We start from the raw sequence: 16,453 nt of genomic DNA, 5'->3' as shown, positions 1-16,453 counted from the left end.
TAGAGAAATAAAAACTTTTTTCCAAAATGGTGTTTTCTTTGTGAGGTCGGTTACTTCTGGGCCAGTCCTCATAATTGGCATATACCTTAGAAACACTTTAGCTCAATATTTCCAACATTTCTGTGACGCTCTGTCGTCGGTCATACAAACTTGTGACAGTTTGCGCTGTCTTGTGTTGGTCCCACACACTTCAGCAGTACTTCAGAATGGGTCGCACAAGTGTTTCGTAAGCGGAATCTAAATAGATCGCATCAGAGATCGCAAATGAGAAGCCATCATGGCAAAATAGAATAAAAAAACTGAACTATGCAAATTACATTACCAAAACTACATACAACAAAAAAAGCCTATCTATAGATGCAAAATTAAAACACTATAAAACAGTTACACAACCAGAAATAACGTATGCAGCTGAAACTATCTGCAAAACAACTAATACAGCAGAAATTGACAGAATACTAAAAATAGAAAGAAGAATAATTAGGACATGTATAAATAAACAGTATAAAATAAATGGACATTGGAGAATAGCATCAAATGAAACAGTATATAAGAAAATAGAACCAGTCATGAGCACAATCAGGAAGAAACGCATCTCATTCTTTGGACATCTGACGAGAACTCCAGAAAACAGAATTAGTAAAAAAATAATACAAAAATTGCGGAATAGCAAGAGCGACATTAAATGGATCACAGAAATTAAGGAAGATATAAAAGAACTTCGAATTACAGTAGATGACCTAAAAAACAAGACAGAGAAAACCAGAATACTGCAAGACCCGCAAACCAGACTACAAATGAAAATCAATAAAAGGAGTACAGGAAGAGTTGTCTCAGATGAAGAAAGAAAGAAAATATCTGAAAGAATGAAGAAATATTGGGCGGGCAGAAGAGCAAAACACCTTTCATATAAGAATAGCCTCTAATAATTATATTACCTAAATATATTAAGTTATTGTCGAACCAAATTGTATCCATTTGTAACAACTTGTTTAGAACTTTGTATTTTTGACTACAGTGATCCAATGAAGGCCATAAAATAAATAATAATAATAATAATAATAATAATAATAATAAGATGGCATCAGAGGAGTCGACTAAATCACGCTCCCTGTAGGCGTAAATTGGTTTGTATTTCAGTTGGTGAAGGTGCAACGAGGGGAAAAATGAATTCCTTCATTAAGTTAAATGCCCGTGTTGGCGAGAACATTGCGATAAAGACAGACAGACTCGCTCTGCGTTCAGTGCAGGTAGCAGACTCCTGTGTTCTGACGAGGCGCGCCGTGTAAGTTTTATCTGGTAATTCGAAAATAAAACTCAATTGACGCACACGATAGAGTTGAAGGTAAATCACTAGCGATTTTCTGTTTCAATCACGCATTACCAATTAAATCAGCACAAAGCACTTCTGCGTCACAGTGCCATCTCTCGTATTATTTCACAGTAACTCCTCACACTTGCGGAACGTTATCTAAACTCTCTCGCGTCCATTTAGCCGTGGCTGGACAAATTTGAGGCTTTGGATCTGCAATTATGACGTTTTTGGAGATCGAAAGTATCCTCAATGAAAGCTAAAACGATTCCTGCACACAGATCTTACGAAACTCAGATCGTTCTCTTTGCCGGTGAAATCCCCATTGGTTGATGCAGTGTTCCCTGACCTAAGGAAAGCATTTGACACAGTTCTGCACCGCCATTTAGTGAAAAAAAATTCGAGATTATCTAGTGTCGGATCAGATTTGTGGACTGGATTCAGAACTACCTCGCAGACAGAGGTCAACAGGTCGCTCTTAACTGAAAAAAAGCGACAGTTGTACAGGGCTATTACAAATGATTGAAGCGATTTCATAAATTCGCTGTAGCTCCATTCATTGACATATGGTCACGACACACTACAGATACGTAGAAAAACTCATAAAGTTTTGTTCGGCTGAAGCCGCACTTCAGGTTTCTGCCGCCAGAGCGCTCGAGAACGCAGTGAGACAAAATGGCGACAGGAGCCGAGAAAGCGTTATGTCGTGCTTGAAATGCACTCACATCAGTCAGTCATAACAGTGCAATGACACTTCAGGACGAAGTTCAACAAAGATCCACCAATTGCTAACTCCATTCGGCGATGGTATGCGCAGTTTAAAGCTTCTGGATGCCTCTGTAAGGGGAAATCAACGGGTCGGCCTGCAGCGAGCGAAGAAACGGTTGAACGCGTGTGGGCAAGTTTCACGCGTAGCCCGCGGAAAATTGGCTCATGCCACAACTGGAGACCGACAGCGCCGACTTCATCTTTCAACAGGATGGTGCTCCACCGCATTTTTCCATCGTGATGTTCGGCATTTTTTAAACAGGAGGTTGGAAAACCGATGGATCGGTCGTAGTGGAGATCATGATCAGCAATTCATGTCACGGCCTCCACGCTCTCCCGACTTAACCCCATGCGATTTCTTTCTGTGGGGTTATGTGAAAGATTCAGTGTTTAAACCTCCTCTACCAAGAAACGTGCCAGAACTGCGAGCTCGCATCAACGATGCTTTCGAACTCATTGATGGGGACATGCTGCGCCGAGTGTGGGAGGAACTTGATTATCGGCTTGATGTCTGCCGAATCACTAAAGGGGCACATATCGAACATTTGTGAATGCCTAAAAAAACTTTTTGAGTTTTTGTATGTGTGTGCAAAGCATTGTGAAAATATCTCAAATAATAAAGTTATTGTAGAGCTGTGAAATCGCTTCAATCATTTGTAATAACCCTGTACAGATAATTTCAGGAGTACTCAAACGAAGTGTAACAGAACCGCTACTGTTTGCAATATACGGGGTGAGGCAGCTAAGACAGGCCACCCCAGAATAAATAAATATATCGAGGTGCAGTTTTCGACAAGTTATAGTGAACGATTTAGCGAATTTCCTGAAGTAATTTTTATTGTCTATAGTCACCGAATTAGGACACCTAACTTGCTTTTCGTTTTTTTGTTTTTTTTTCTAATAGGATTACATTTTACGATGAATACGACAGTCGAGAAAGAGAGTATCATTTCTCCGTGACGGTCAGGCCTTGCGACTATACAGTCTGCTGTAAGTGCACCATAATGTATTCAACACCACGACGGAACTTTGTGTAAATTCAGAATACTACAGCTCTCACAAGGAGGAACGCTAAATACCGGACTCGTGAGGCTGAGAACGCGAAATCAGTTGCGCTTAGTGAGCTCGTTGTCTGCATGTCTTACTACGATGGCAGTTCAATAAGTAATGCAACACATTTTTTTTCTCGGCCAATTTTGGTTGAAAAAACCGGAAATTTCTTGTGGAATATTTTCAAACATTCCCGCTTCGTCTCGTATAGTTTCATTGACTTCCGACAGGTGGCAGAGCTGTACGGAGCTGTTAAAATGGCGTCTGTAACGGATGTGCGTTGCAAACAACGGGCAGTGATCGAGTTTCTTTTGGCGGAAAACCGGGGCATCTCAGATATTCATAGGCGCTTGCAGAATGTCTACGGTGATCTGGCAGTGGACAAAAGCACGGTGAGTCGTTGGGCAAAGCGTGTGTCATCATCGCCGCAAGGTCAAGCGAGACTGTCTGATCTTCCGCGTGCGGGCCGGCCGTGCACAGCTGTGACTCCTGCAATGGCGGAGCGTGCGAACACACTCGTTCGAGATGATCGACGGATCACCATCAAACAACTCAGTGCTCAACTTGACATCTCTGTTGGTAGTGCTGTCACAATTGTTCACCAGTTGGGATATTCAAAGGTTTGTTCCCGCTGGGTCCCTCGTTGTCTAACCGAACACCATAAAGAGCAAAGGAGAACCATCTGTGCGGAATTGCTTGCTCGTCGTGTGGCTGAGGGTGACAATTTCTAGTCAAAGATTGTTACAGGCGATGAAACATGGGTTCATCACTTCGAACCTGAAACAAAACGGCAATCAATGGAGTGGCGCCACACCCACTCCCCTACCGAGAAAAAGTTTAAAGCCATACCCTCAGCCGGTAAAGTCACGGTTACAGTCTTCTGGGACGCTGAAGGGGTTATTCTGTTCGATGTCCTTCCGCATGGTCAAACGATCAACTCTGAACTGTATTGTGCTACTCTTCAGAAATTGAAGAAACGACTTCAGCGTGTTCGTAGGCACAAAAATCTGAACAAACTTCTCCTTCTTCATGACAACGCAAGACCTCACACAAGTCTTCGCACCCGAGAGGAGCTCACAAAACTTCAGTGGACTGTTCTTCCTCATGCACCCTACAGCCCCGATCTCGCACCGTCGGATATCCATATGTTTGGCCCAATGAAGGACGCAATCCGTGGGAGGCACTACGCGGATGATGAAGAAGTTATTGATGCAGTACGACGTTGGCTCCGACATCGACCAGTGGAATGGTACCGTGCAGGCATACAGGCCCTCATTTCAAGGTGGCGTAAGGCCGTAGCATTGAATGGAGATTACGTTGAAAAATAGTGTTGTGTAGCTAAAAGATTGGGGAATAACCTGGTGTATTTCAATGCTGAATAAAACAACCCCTCTTTCAGAAAAAAATTGTGTTGCATTACTTATTGAACTGCCCTCGTAGATACAGTGTACGTAGGAACCCATATAAGGTTGAATGCAAAAAGACACAGAATAACCAACACACAAAAAGTAGCAACACAAGGAATAAAAGCTCTGCGTGACCCGAGAACAAACCACAGCGCCCCTAACGGAAATTGCGGAATTACTTGGCGCACGCGCGAAAATTGACACTTACTCGGGTTGACCCACGCACGCTAACACAACACACTCCAGGTTACGACTACGTTCTAACTTACCGCAGAGCTGTTTCACTGGCTTCAGGAAGCGACTATGGGCAAGCGAGTCCATTTCAGGGATGTTACGAACCACAATATTTTCCCATCTTCTGCTGCACAATGATTTTATTAGCCCATTATTTACATAACAGACGAGTCTCGATTCGGCAGGTTGCCATTTCCAAGTCATTGTGCAAATGACAACGTACAGGTTTTTTCGTATAAAATTACGAAATATAAGTTAGATGACTTCTATTTTTGTTGATATTTGCGTCTTTATGTGTTATATTATCTACATCTACATCCATACTCCGCAAGCCACCTGACGGTGTGTGGCGGAGGGTACCTTGAGTACCTCTATCGGTTCTCCCTTCTATTCCAGTCTCGTATTGTTCGTGGAAAGAAGGATTGTCGGTACGCCTCTGTGTGGGTTCTAATCTCTCTGATTTTATCCTCATGGTCTCTTCGCGAGATTAACGGTAGGAGGGAGCAATATACTGCTTGACTCTTCGCTGAAGGTATGTTCTCAAAACTTTGACGAAAGCCCGTACCGAGCTACAGAGCGTCTCTCCTGCAGAGTCTTCCACTGGAGTTTATCTATCATCTCCGTAACGCTTTCGCGATTACTAAATGATCCTGTAACGAAGCGCGCTGCTCTCCATTGGATCTTCTCTATATCTTCTATCAACCCTATCTGGTACGGATCCCACACTGCTGAGCAGTATTCAAGCAGTGGGCGAACAAGCGTACTGTAACCTACTTCCTTTGTTTTCGGATTGCATTTCCTCAGGATTCCTCCAATGAATCTCAGTCTGGCATCTGCTTTACCGACGATCAACATTATATGATCATTCCATTTTAAATCACTCCTAATGCGTACTCCCAGATAATTTATGGTATTAACTGCTTCCAGTTGCTGACCTGCTATTTTGTAGCTAAATGATAAAGGATCTATCTTTCTGTGTATTCGCAGCACATTCCACTTGCCTACATTGAGATTCAATTGCCACTCCCTGCACCATGCGTCAATTCGCTGCAGATCCTCCTGCATTTCAGTACAATTTTCCATTGTTACAACCTCTCGATACACCACAGTATCATCTGCAAAAAGCCTCAATGAACTTCCGATGTCATCCACCAGGTCATTTATGTATATCGTGAATAGCAACGGTCCTATGACACTCCCCTGCGGCACACCTGAAATCACTCTTACTTCGGAAGACTTCTCTCCATTGAGAATGACATGCTGCGTTCTGTTATCTAGGAACTCTTCAATCCAATCACACAACAGGTCCGATAGTCCATATGCTCTTACTTTGTTCATTAAACGACTGTGGGGAACTGTATCGAACGCCTTGCGGAAGTCAAGAAACACGGCATCTACCTGTGAACCCGTGTCTATGGCCCTCTGAGTCTCGTGGACGAATAGCGCGAGCTGGGTTTCACACGACCGTCTTTTTCGAAACCCATGCTGATTCCTGCAGAGTAGATTTCTAGTCTCCAGAAAAGTCATTATACTCGAACACAATACGTGTTCCAAAATTCTACAACTGATCGACGTTAGAGATATAGGTCTATAGTTCTGCACATCTGTTCGACGTCCCTTCTTGAAAACGGGGATGACCTGTGCCCTTTTCCAATCCTTTGGAATCTTATGTTTTCTGTATGTCTTACCAGTTTAATTTCAAGACATAAGTATTGAAAGATGTTCGCCGTAGTTGTTCTTGGTAGTAATTTCAAAACCTTCTTTTTTTTTGCGCAGGTACAACTGATGTCATAAGCGCCCATGTCATAACCTTAGAACACTAATCAGGAAAGGAGGTTAAAAGCGACAACACGTTATGCCCAATCGACGAAAGGAAAGACAGCTAAAAACAAAGACTTCCTCTTGCAGAAAGGTCCACAAAATACGCCGTAGAGACGACGAAGGTCCTGAACTAAAGATTAAAGACAATCCGCGAGTCGTTCACTAAAAACGGCCACTAACTCGAGACGGTAAGTAGACAGTACAATGCAATTGGTTAAAAGAAGGACATTCGGTCAAGAAATGGGGGACCATCACAGGGCATTAGGTCAGTGAATGACATCTTAAATACTTCTGTGTTTTCTGCTTCACTTTTATTTTATTAGCTCATAATTTTCATGAGTCTCTTTATATAAATAAAAGCTAATGAAATCATTAAGCAGTACAATGAGGCATTCCCCAAACCCCGAACTCTGCCAGATAGAGTACAGCCAGAGAGTACAGCGTCATCCAGCACTCCAAAGCACTAGCTTCCCGTCATACTTGCAATATTGCATACCTGTTTAAGCTATTACTTTGCACTTCAAGAAAACATTTCAGTGGTTATTTCTGAAATACTTCAGGAAGGTTCTCACTCGTTGTGTGAATGCTGATTGACTTTCAATACGTCATTGTATTTTATTTCGTAATTAAACTGATTACACTACGTCATTGGAAAAAAAAACATTATACAGGATGGTCCATTGATAGCGACCGGGCCAAATATGTCACGAAATAAGCATCAAACGAAAAAACTACAGAGAACGAAACTCATCTACCTTGAAGGCGGAAACCAAATGGCGCTATGGTTGGCACGCTAGATGGCGCTGCCATAGGTCAAACGGGGCTGTAACAAATGATGATGCCCAAGTAGGTGTTTTAGCTGATGTCGTGGTTAATCCGCACAACCAGTAGCAGATAAATTGCGCGAGAATCGGGAATTTCAAAAACGTCGGTGTTGAGAATGCTACATCAACATCGATTGCACCCGTACCATATATCTATGCACCAGGAATTGCGTGGCGACGACCTTGAACGTTGTGTACAGTTCTGCCACTGGGCACAAGAGAAATAACGGGACGGTGAAAAATTATTTGCACGCGTTCTATTGAGATTCTTTGGGAGAGTCCTTAGAAAATGTAGTCCATCAACAAAAAGGAGGTGGCTTACAAAACACTCCTTCGATTTATACTTGAGTATTGCTCAGCAGTGTGGGATCCGTACCAGATCGGGTTGACGGAGGAGATAGAGCAGATCCAAAGAAGAGCGCCGCGTTTCGTCACAGGGTTATTTGGTAACCGTGATAGCGTTACGCAGATGTTTAACAAACTCAAGTGGCAGACTCTGCAAGGCGCTCTGCATCGCGGTGTAGCTTGCTGTCCAGTTTCCAGAGGGTGCGTTTCTGGATGAGGTATCGAATATATTGCTTCCCCCTACTTATACCTCCCGAGGAGATCACAAACGTAAAATTAGAGAGATTCGAGCGCGCGCGGAGGCTTTCCGGCAGTCGTTCTTCCTGCGAACCATACCCTACTGGAACAGGAAAGGGAGGAAATGACAGTGACACGTAAAGAGCCCTCCGCCACACGCCGTTGCGTGGCTTGCGGAGTATAAATGTAGATGTGGAGGCTAAACTCGGTTAGATGTTGGAAACAGTGCGAGACAAGGCTCATCCGATCAAAAGGCTTTCCTCCATCGGTCCAAAGTCCAGGTTTTATGGATTCGGCACCGCGTTTTCCTTTTACTGTCATCTACATCACCGTTCCGCAGTTTTGGAATTCCTGCTCGCCCTGCAGTTCCCTGCCTCTTGATCTCCCTTCGCGTTGTTTTGGTGCCAACAGCGTTCGCGAACTTTCAGTTCTGTAGTGACTTCTGTAGCTGTCGTCAATTGTTTTTCGTCGCAGTCCTCTTCAATGACTTTCGTCAGGATCACTCAATACGTACTTTCGTCTGCGTTGTGACTCAGCGGATGATGATTTTTTTCCACTTTTCCAGTACGCGGTAGCCTATAAATCTTCGATACATATTAAAACACCAAACATTTTGGCTGCCTTGGTTGCGGAAGCAGCCACCATACGAACACCTACACTACTGGCCATTAAAATGGCTACACCACTAAGATGACGTGCTACAGACGTCAAATATAACCGACAGGAAGAAGATGCTGTGGTATACAAATGATTAGCTTTTCAGAGCATTCACACAAGGTTGGCGCCGGTGGCGACACCTGCAACGTGCTAACATGAGGAAAGTTTCCAACCGATTTCCCTCACACAAACAGCAGTTGACCGGCGTTGCCTGGAGAAACGTTGTTGTGATGCCTCGTGTAAGGAGGAGAAATGCGTACCACCGCGTTTCCGGATTGTAGCCTATCGCGATTGCGGTTTATCGTATCGCGACATTGCTGCTCGCGTTGGTCGAGATCCAATGACTGTTAGCACAATATGGAATCGGGGGGTTCAGGAGGGTAATACGGAACGCCGTGCTGGATCCCAACGGCCTCGCATCAGTAGCAGTCGAGATGACAGGCATCTTATCCGCACGGCTGTAACGGATAGTGCAGCCACGTCTCGCTCCCTGAGTCAACAGATGGGGACGTTTGCGAGACAACAACCATCTGCACGAACAGTTCGACGACGTTTGCAATAGCATGGACTATCAGCTCGGAGACCGTGGCTGCCGTTACCCTTGACGATGCATCACAGACAGGAGCGCCTGCGATGGTGTACTCGACGACGAATGGCAAAACGTAATTTCTTCGGATGAAACCAGGTTCTGTTTACAGCATCATGATGGTCGCATCCGTGTTTGGCAACATCGCGGTGAACGCACATTGGAAGTGTGTATTCGTCATCGCCATACTGGCGTATCACCCGGCGTGATGGTATGGGGTGGTTACACGTCTCGGTCACCTCTTGTTCGCATTGACGGCACTTTGAACGGTGGACGTTACATTTCAGATGTGTTACGACCCGTGGCTCTACCTTTCCTTCGATCCCTGCGAAACCCTACATTTCAGCAGGATAATGCACGACCGCATGTTACAGGTCTTGTACAGGCCTTTCTGGATACACGAAATGTTTGACTGCTGCCCTGGTCGGCACATTCTCTAGATATCTCACCAACTGAAAACGTCTGGTCAATGGCGGCCGAGCAACTGGCTCGTCACAATACGCCAGTCACTACTCTTGATGAACTGTGGTATCGTGTTGAAGCTGCATGGGCAGCTGTACCTGTACACGCCATGCAAGCTCTGTTTGACTCAATGCCCAGGCGTATCAATGCCGTTATTACGGCCAGAGGTGGTTGTTCTGGGTATTGATTTCTCAGGATCTACGCACGCAAATTGCGTGAAAATGTAATCACATGTCAGTTCTAGTATAATATATTTGTTCAATGAATACCCGTTTATCATCTGCATTTCTTCTTGGTGTAGCAATTTTAATGGGCAGTAGTGTACCACCTACCACCGTTCGAATGTACTTAGCTCCGGAATAATGCTCTGACAACAACACAAAACACTGTCCTGACCATTTGTAACATATTAAGGACACTCTACAGGAGCCCTGGGTATTCAGATACAGCTGGAGGCTTGGCTAACATCTGCAGTTATGGCCAAGCATGTGATATGTTAACTGCTGCTGGGAGGGGCCGAAGGTTGACTGCAGTATAAGTTGTTGGAGACGCTAGTGTTGCAATGGCTCAGACTTCTTGACGCAATGTGCAATTTTCAAGCAGTACACAAGCTGTATCACGACAGCTGGACATCCCATGGTCCACCGTTCGAAAAGTGCTGCGAGCAATTGTGAAATGGTACCTCCAGTGCGGTTCCAGGCTGCCATCGATGCAGATGGTCGTCACACTGAGCAACGCTTCTAACCTGGAACGCAGGTATGGTGCGCAGTTAACAAATGTTATCTGCTCATGAGAAAATTGAAAAATGTGTTTATTTCAATGGGCAACGGCCTTGCCGCAGTGGATACACATGTTCCCGTGAGATCACCGAAGTTAAGCGCTGTCGGGCGTGGCTGGCGCTTGGATGCATGACCATCCAGGCCGCCATGTGCTGTTGCCATTTTTCGGGGTGCACTCAGCCTCGTGATGCCAATTGAGGAGCTACTCGACCGAATAGTAGCGGCTTCGGTCAAGAATACCATCATAACGACCGGGAGAGCAGTGTGCTGACCCCATGCTCCTCCTATCCGCATACTCACCTGAGGATGACACGGCGGTCGGATGGTCCCGATGGGCCACTTGTGGCCTGTAGACGGAGTGGTTTATTTCAATGGCTTATTCGTTATTTCTCCACCGCATGTCCTTCTAAATGCTTCCACAGAGTTTCACAGTCCTTCGATCATTTGTTTACGTGTGGACCGTCTGAAGTAACTAAAGTTTAATTATAGCCATCCTGTAACCTGCAGGCTTCGCTAGCATCTGTATTGTCACTCGAGCATTTCCCAGTGTGCTTCCGTATTTTCGTGCAACTCCTGTTATCGGTTTCCAGTCAACGAAATGCAGTAATCGCAATACGCGTGCAAGTACCTTGTCTAGAGATACTAGTTGTCAGTTTTCCCAAGCGTAAAATCAAAATCTTGCCGTGACCTCCTCCTGAAATTAGCTAACAGATGGTTCAAATGGCTCTGAGCACTATGGGACTTAACTGCTGTGGTCATCAGTCCCCTAGAACTACGTAAACCTAACTAACCTAAGGACATCACACACATCCGTGCCCGAGGCTGGATTCGAACCTGCGACCGTAGCGGTCGCGCGGTTCCAGACTGTTGCGCCTAGAACCGCTCGACCACTGCGGCCGGCTAGGTAACAGAATGTCGTCGCCACTTTGTATTTCTCGTACAGTACATTCTGTCTGCTAGTTTTACTTCACGCGTCTCCATTAGCTAGTAAGCTAGGATGCAAGAAGAAAGAGGCATCGTGCTGATGTACAGGGTGATCAAAAAGTCAGCATAAATTTGAAAACTTAATAAACCATGGAATAGTGTAGATAGAGAGGTAAAAATTGACACACATATGCTAGGAGTGACATGGGGTTTTATTAGAAAAAAAAAAAAAAATAATCGAAGTTCACAAAATGACCGACAGATGGGGCGTGAAAGATCTCTTGCGCGTGTAGATAGAGAGGTAAAAATTGACACACATATGCTTGGAGTGACATGGGGTTTTATTAGAAAAAAAAAAAAAATAATCGAAGTTCACAAAATGACCGACAGATGGGGCGTGAAAGACCTCTTGCGCGCGTCGTTTGGTGATCGTGTGCTCAGCCGCCACTTTCGTCATGCTTGGCCTCCCAGGTCGCCAGACTTCAGTACGTGCAATTATTGGCTTTGGGGTTACCTGAAGTCGCAAGTGTATCGTGATCGACCGACATCTCTAGTGATGCTGAAAGACAACATCCGACGCCAATGCCTCACCATAACTCCGGACATGCTTTACACTGCTGTTCACAATATTATTCCTCGGCTGCAGCTATTGTTGAGGAATGATGGTTTACATACTGAGCATTTCCTGTAAAGAACATCATCTTTGCTTTGTCTTACTTCGTTATGCTAATTATTGCCATTCTGATCGGATGAAGCGCCATCTATCGGACATTTTTTGAACTTTTGTTTTTGTTTTGCTTCTAATAAAACCCCATGTCATTCCAAGCACGTGTGTCAATTTGTACCGCCCTACATTATTCAGTTTTCAAATTTATACTGACTTTTCGATCACTCGGTACTTTAACGAATGAGAAAAGGAGGTACCTTGCGTTATGCAGCAGGTGGCTGTTTAAAAGCCGGAGTATTTTCACGAAGAAAGTAGCGTGGTCGAATGAGTGCTAGAGACAGACTAGGGCAAGTGCCGTGTGACAGCCATGGCGCCGGGGGGAGCGGACACCTGTTGTTTCACTTGCCAGGCGGCGGCTCCAGGTCTGTTTTGAAGACGGAAGCGAGCGCACTGCCCGAGCGTTTTTGTAGCGGCACCGCTCCGGCCCGTGTCCGGCCGGCTGGAAGTTATTCCAAGGTCTACCGGCACGGCTGTAGGATGAGGGGGAAGAGGGGGCGGACGGAGGGGGGGGAGGGGGAGGGAAGAAAAAGAATTCCTAGCCGGGGGCGCCGGCCGCCTCTTCTTTCCTGCCGCCCCGGCAAAAGAGACCAGCACGAGCTCCGCAGATAGATGCTCTTACCTTGCGCGTCGCGCCGTCTTGGAAGCCTCTCGCCGCTTCGTCCTTCCTTTTTCCTCTCCGCTTCTCCCTTCACGCAGCCAGACTCATAGCCCCTGCCGCCGCCACAGCAGAGACGACAAACCGCACACACTCAGAAACAGCCGTCAAAATTTTGCTACCCACGCGCACACGGTGAATACGACACGCGATCGAGCTGAAGCGATGCGCTTCCAGCCGCAGCAACTGTCAGCCGAAACGAAATTGTCGCGACGGCACGCCAGAACGCACTGCGGAATCACGCGCGTTCACTCCCAAGTCGCGGGCACCGGGCCGCGGCTCCGCGTGTGAATGGCGCGGTGGTGGGGGGTCGTCGCGCCTGATTGGGCAGCCACGGTCGGCACGGTGGGGGGAGAGCACGTTGCTTTTATGGCCGGGCTGCTACAGGCCCGCCATCTGCCGGCCGACGCGCGAACTGCTGGCGCCGAGCGGCGAGGCCTTTGTCGTTCAGCGGCTGAAGAGCTGGAACATCGCTTCTTCATTTACGTCCTTCCACTCTCTGCAACTGTTACGACTCCGAGATAACCTTTCCGATGCACTCAACTGTTAAGAGTACCCAGTATTAGAACTGGAATTTAAAAGTGCATTGGACGACTTACACCAATAAGGCAGAAGGGAGAGATGACATTCCATCACAATTTTAATCATTGGCAGAAAATCGTAAGAAATTTTGGTCTTATCTCAAAGCAGTAGGTGGATCAAAACAAAAGTCCAGACACTCTGTGACTAAAATGGTACTGAAACAGGGGATGACAGACTAAAGGCCGAAATACTAAATGTCTTTTTCCAAAGCTGTTTCACAGAGGAAGACCGCACTGTAGTTCCTTCTCTATACTGTCGCACAGATGACAAAATGGTAGATACCGAAATAGATGACAGAGGAATAGAAAAACAATTAAAATCGGTCAAAAGAGGAAAGGCCGCTGGACCTTATGGCATACCAGTTCGATTTTACACAGAGTACGCGAAGGAACTTGCCCCCCTTTCTGCAGCAGTGTACCGTAGGTCTCTAGAAGAGCGTAGCGTTCGAAAGGATTGGAAAAGAGCGCAGGGACGTCGAACAGATGTGCAGAACTGTAGACCTATATCTCTAACGTCGACCAGTTGTAGAACTTTTGAACACGTATTATGTTCGAGTATAATGACTTCTCTGGAGACTAGAAATCTACAGTGTAGGAATTAGTATGGGTTTCGATGAAGACGATCGTGTCAAACCCAGCTTGCGCAATTCGTCCACGAGGCTCAGGGGGCCATAGACACGGGTTCACAAGTAGATGCCGTGTTTCTTGACTTCCGCAAGGCGTTCGATACAGTTCCCCACAGTCGTTTAATGAACAAAGTAAGAGCATATGGACTATCAGACCAATTGTGTGATTGGATTGAAGAGTTCCTAGATAACAGAACGCAGCATGTCATTCTCAATGGAGAGAAAGTCTTCCGAACTAAGAGTGATTTCAGGTGTGCCGCAGGGGAATGTCGTAGGACCGTTGCTATTCACAATATATTTAAATGACCTTGTGGATAACATCGGAAGTTCACTGAGGCTTTTTGCGGATGATGCTATAGTATATCGAGAGGTTGTAACAATGGAAAATTGTACTGAAATGCAGGAGGATGTGCAACGAATTGACGCATGGTGCAGGGAATGGCAATTGAATGTCAATGTAGACAAGTGTAATGTGCTGCGAATACATAGAAAGAAAGATCCTTTATCATTTATCTACAGTATAGCAGGTCAGCAACTGGAAGCAGTTAATACCATAAATTATCTGGGAGTACGCATTAGGAGTGATTTAAAATGGAATGATCATATAAAGTTGATCGTTGGTAAGGCAGGTGCCAGACTGAGATTCATTGGAAGAATCCTAAGGAAATGCAATCCGAAAACAAAGGAAGTAGGTTACAGTACACTTGTTCGCCAACTGCTTGAATATTGCTCACCAGCGTGGGATCCGTACCAGATAGGGTTGATAGAAGAGATAGAGAAGATCCAACGGAGAGCAGCGCGCTTCGTTACAGGATCATTTAGTAATCGCGAAATCGTTACGGAGATGATAGATAAACTCCAGTGGAAGAGTCTGCAGGAGAGACGCTCAGTAGCTCGGTACGGGCTTTTATTGAAGTTTCGAGAACATACCTTCACCGTTGAGTCAAGCAGTATATTGCTCCCTCCTACGTATATCTCGCGAAGAGACCATGAGGACAAAATCAGAGAGATTAGAGCCCACACAGAGGCATACCGACGATCTTTCTTTCCACGAGCAATACGAGACTGGAATAGAAGGGAGAAACGATAGAGGTAGTCAAAGTACCCTCCGCCACACACCGTCAGGTGGCTTGCGGAGTATGGATGTAGATGTAGATGAAGAAGAAGTGCCAACAAACCGACTATTCACGTTGGTGTGTAGGATGTAAGAGACAGAAGATATACCATGAGACATTCGGAAAAACGTAGTGTACACAACTCCGAAGACAGCAAGAGCCGACAAGTGAGAGTATTATCGCACAGTCACCTTCTCATTCATATAAGTTTCTGACAAGAATAATATATAGAATAATGGAAAACTGATGATCTGTTAGATGAAGATGAGTTTGGCTTTAGGATAGGAAACGGCACCAGAGTGGCAGTTATGACGCGGTTGATACTGGAAGCAAGACTGAAGAAAAATCAAAACACGTTCCTAGGATTTTTCGACCTGGGACTCCTACATCTACGTGATTACTCTGCTATTCACAATAAAGTGCCTGGCAGACGGTTCAATGAACCACCTTCAAGCTGTCTCTCTACCGTTCCACTCTCGAACGGCACGCGGGAACAACGAGGACTTAAATTTTTCCGTGCGAGCCCTGATTTTTTTATCGTGATGATCATTTCTCCCTATGTAGGTGGGTGCCAACAGAATGTTTTCGCAATCGGAGGAGAAAACTGGTGATCGAAACTTCATGAGAAGATCCCGTCGCAACGAAAAACGGCTTTGTTTTAATGATTGCCTCTCCAATTCACGTATCATGTCTGTGGCACTATCTCCCCTATTTCTCGGTAATACAAAACGAGCTGCCCTTCTTTGTACTTTTTCGATGTCATCCGTCAGTCCCACCTGATGCGGATCCCACACCGCACAGCAGTACTCCAGAATAGCGCGGACAAGTGTAGTGTAAGCAGTTTCTTTGGTAGACCTGTTGCACCTTCTAAGTATTCTGCCAATGAATCTTAGTCTTTGGTTTGCTCTACCCACAATATTATCTATGTGATCGTTCCAATTTAGGTTATTTGTAATTGTAATCCCTAAGTATTTAATTGAATTTACAGCCCTCAGATTTGTGGGACTTATCGCGCAATCGAAATTTACCTGATTTCTTTTAGTACTCATGTGACTAACTTCACACTTTTTCTTATTCAGAGACAATTGACACTTTTCGCACCATACAGATATCTTATCTAAATCATTTTGCAAGTCGTTTTGATCATCTGATGACAGCATCGTCTGCAAACAATCTAAGACGGCTAGTCAGATTGTCTCCTATGTCGTTAATATAGTTCAGGAACACTCCCTTCGGAAACGCCGGATATTACTTCTGTTTTACTCGATGTGATTCCTTGTATTACTACGGGCTGTGACCTTTCTGACAGGAAATCACGACTCCAGTCGCACAACTGAGGCGATA

General features: G+C 45.3%; 1 protein-coding gene across 3 annotated transcripts in view; it reads right to left on the bottom strand.

The window, feature by feature from the left end:
• The window catches only part of LOC126106353 (interference hedgehog-like), a 672,512-nt gene extending 659,457 nt beyond the window's left edge, over nucleotides 1-13,055 (bottom strand). For 2 of the 3 annotated variants that reach the window (XM_049912604.1, XM_049912605.1), the window contains exon 1: nucleotides 12,752-13,055. The gene's annotated coding sequence lies outside the window, so the exon portion shown is untranslated. The remainder of the gene's footprint in view (nucleotides 1-12,751) is intronic. The other variant, XM_049912606.1, reaches the window with a different exon arrangement.
• Nucleotides 13,056-16,453: the final 3,398 nt, after the last annotated feature.

Source organism: Schistocerca cancellata, chromosome 10 (assembly GCF_023864275.1).
Source record: "Schistocerca cancellata isolate TAMUIC-IGC-003103 chromosome 10, iqSchCanc2.1, whole genome shotgun sequence".
Lineage (NCBI taxonomy): Eukaryota > Metazoa > Arthropoda > Insecta > Orthoptera > Acrididae > Schistocerca > Schistocerca cancellata.
Note: the sequence above shows the minus strand (reverse complement) of the source record. Positions and strands in the feature narration are given on the sequence as shown.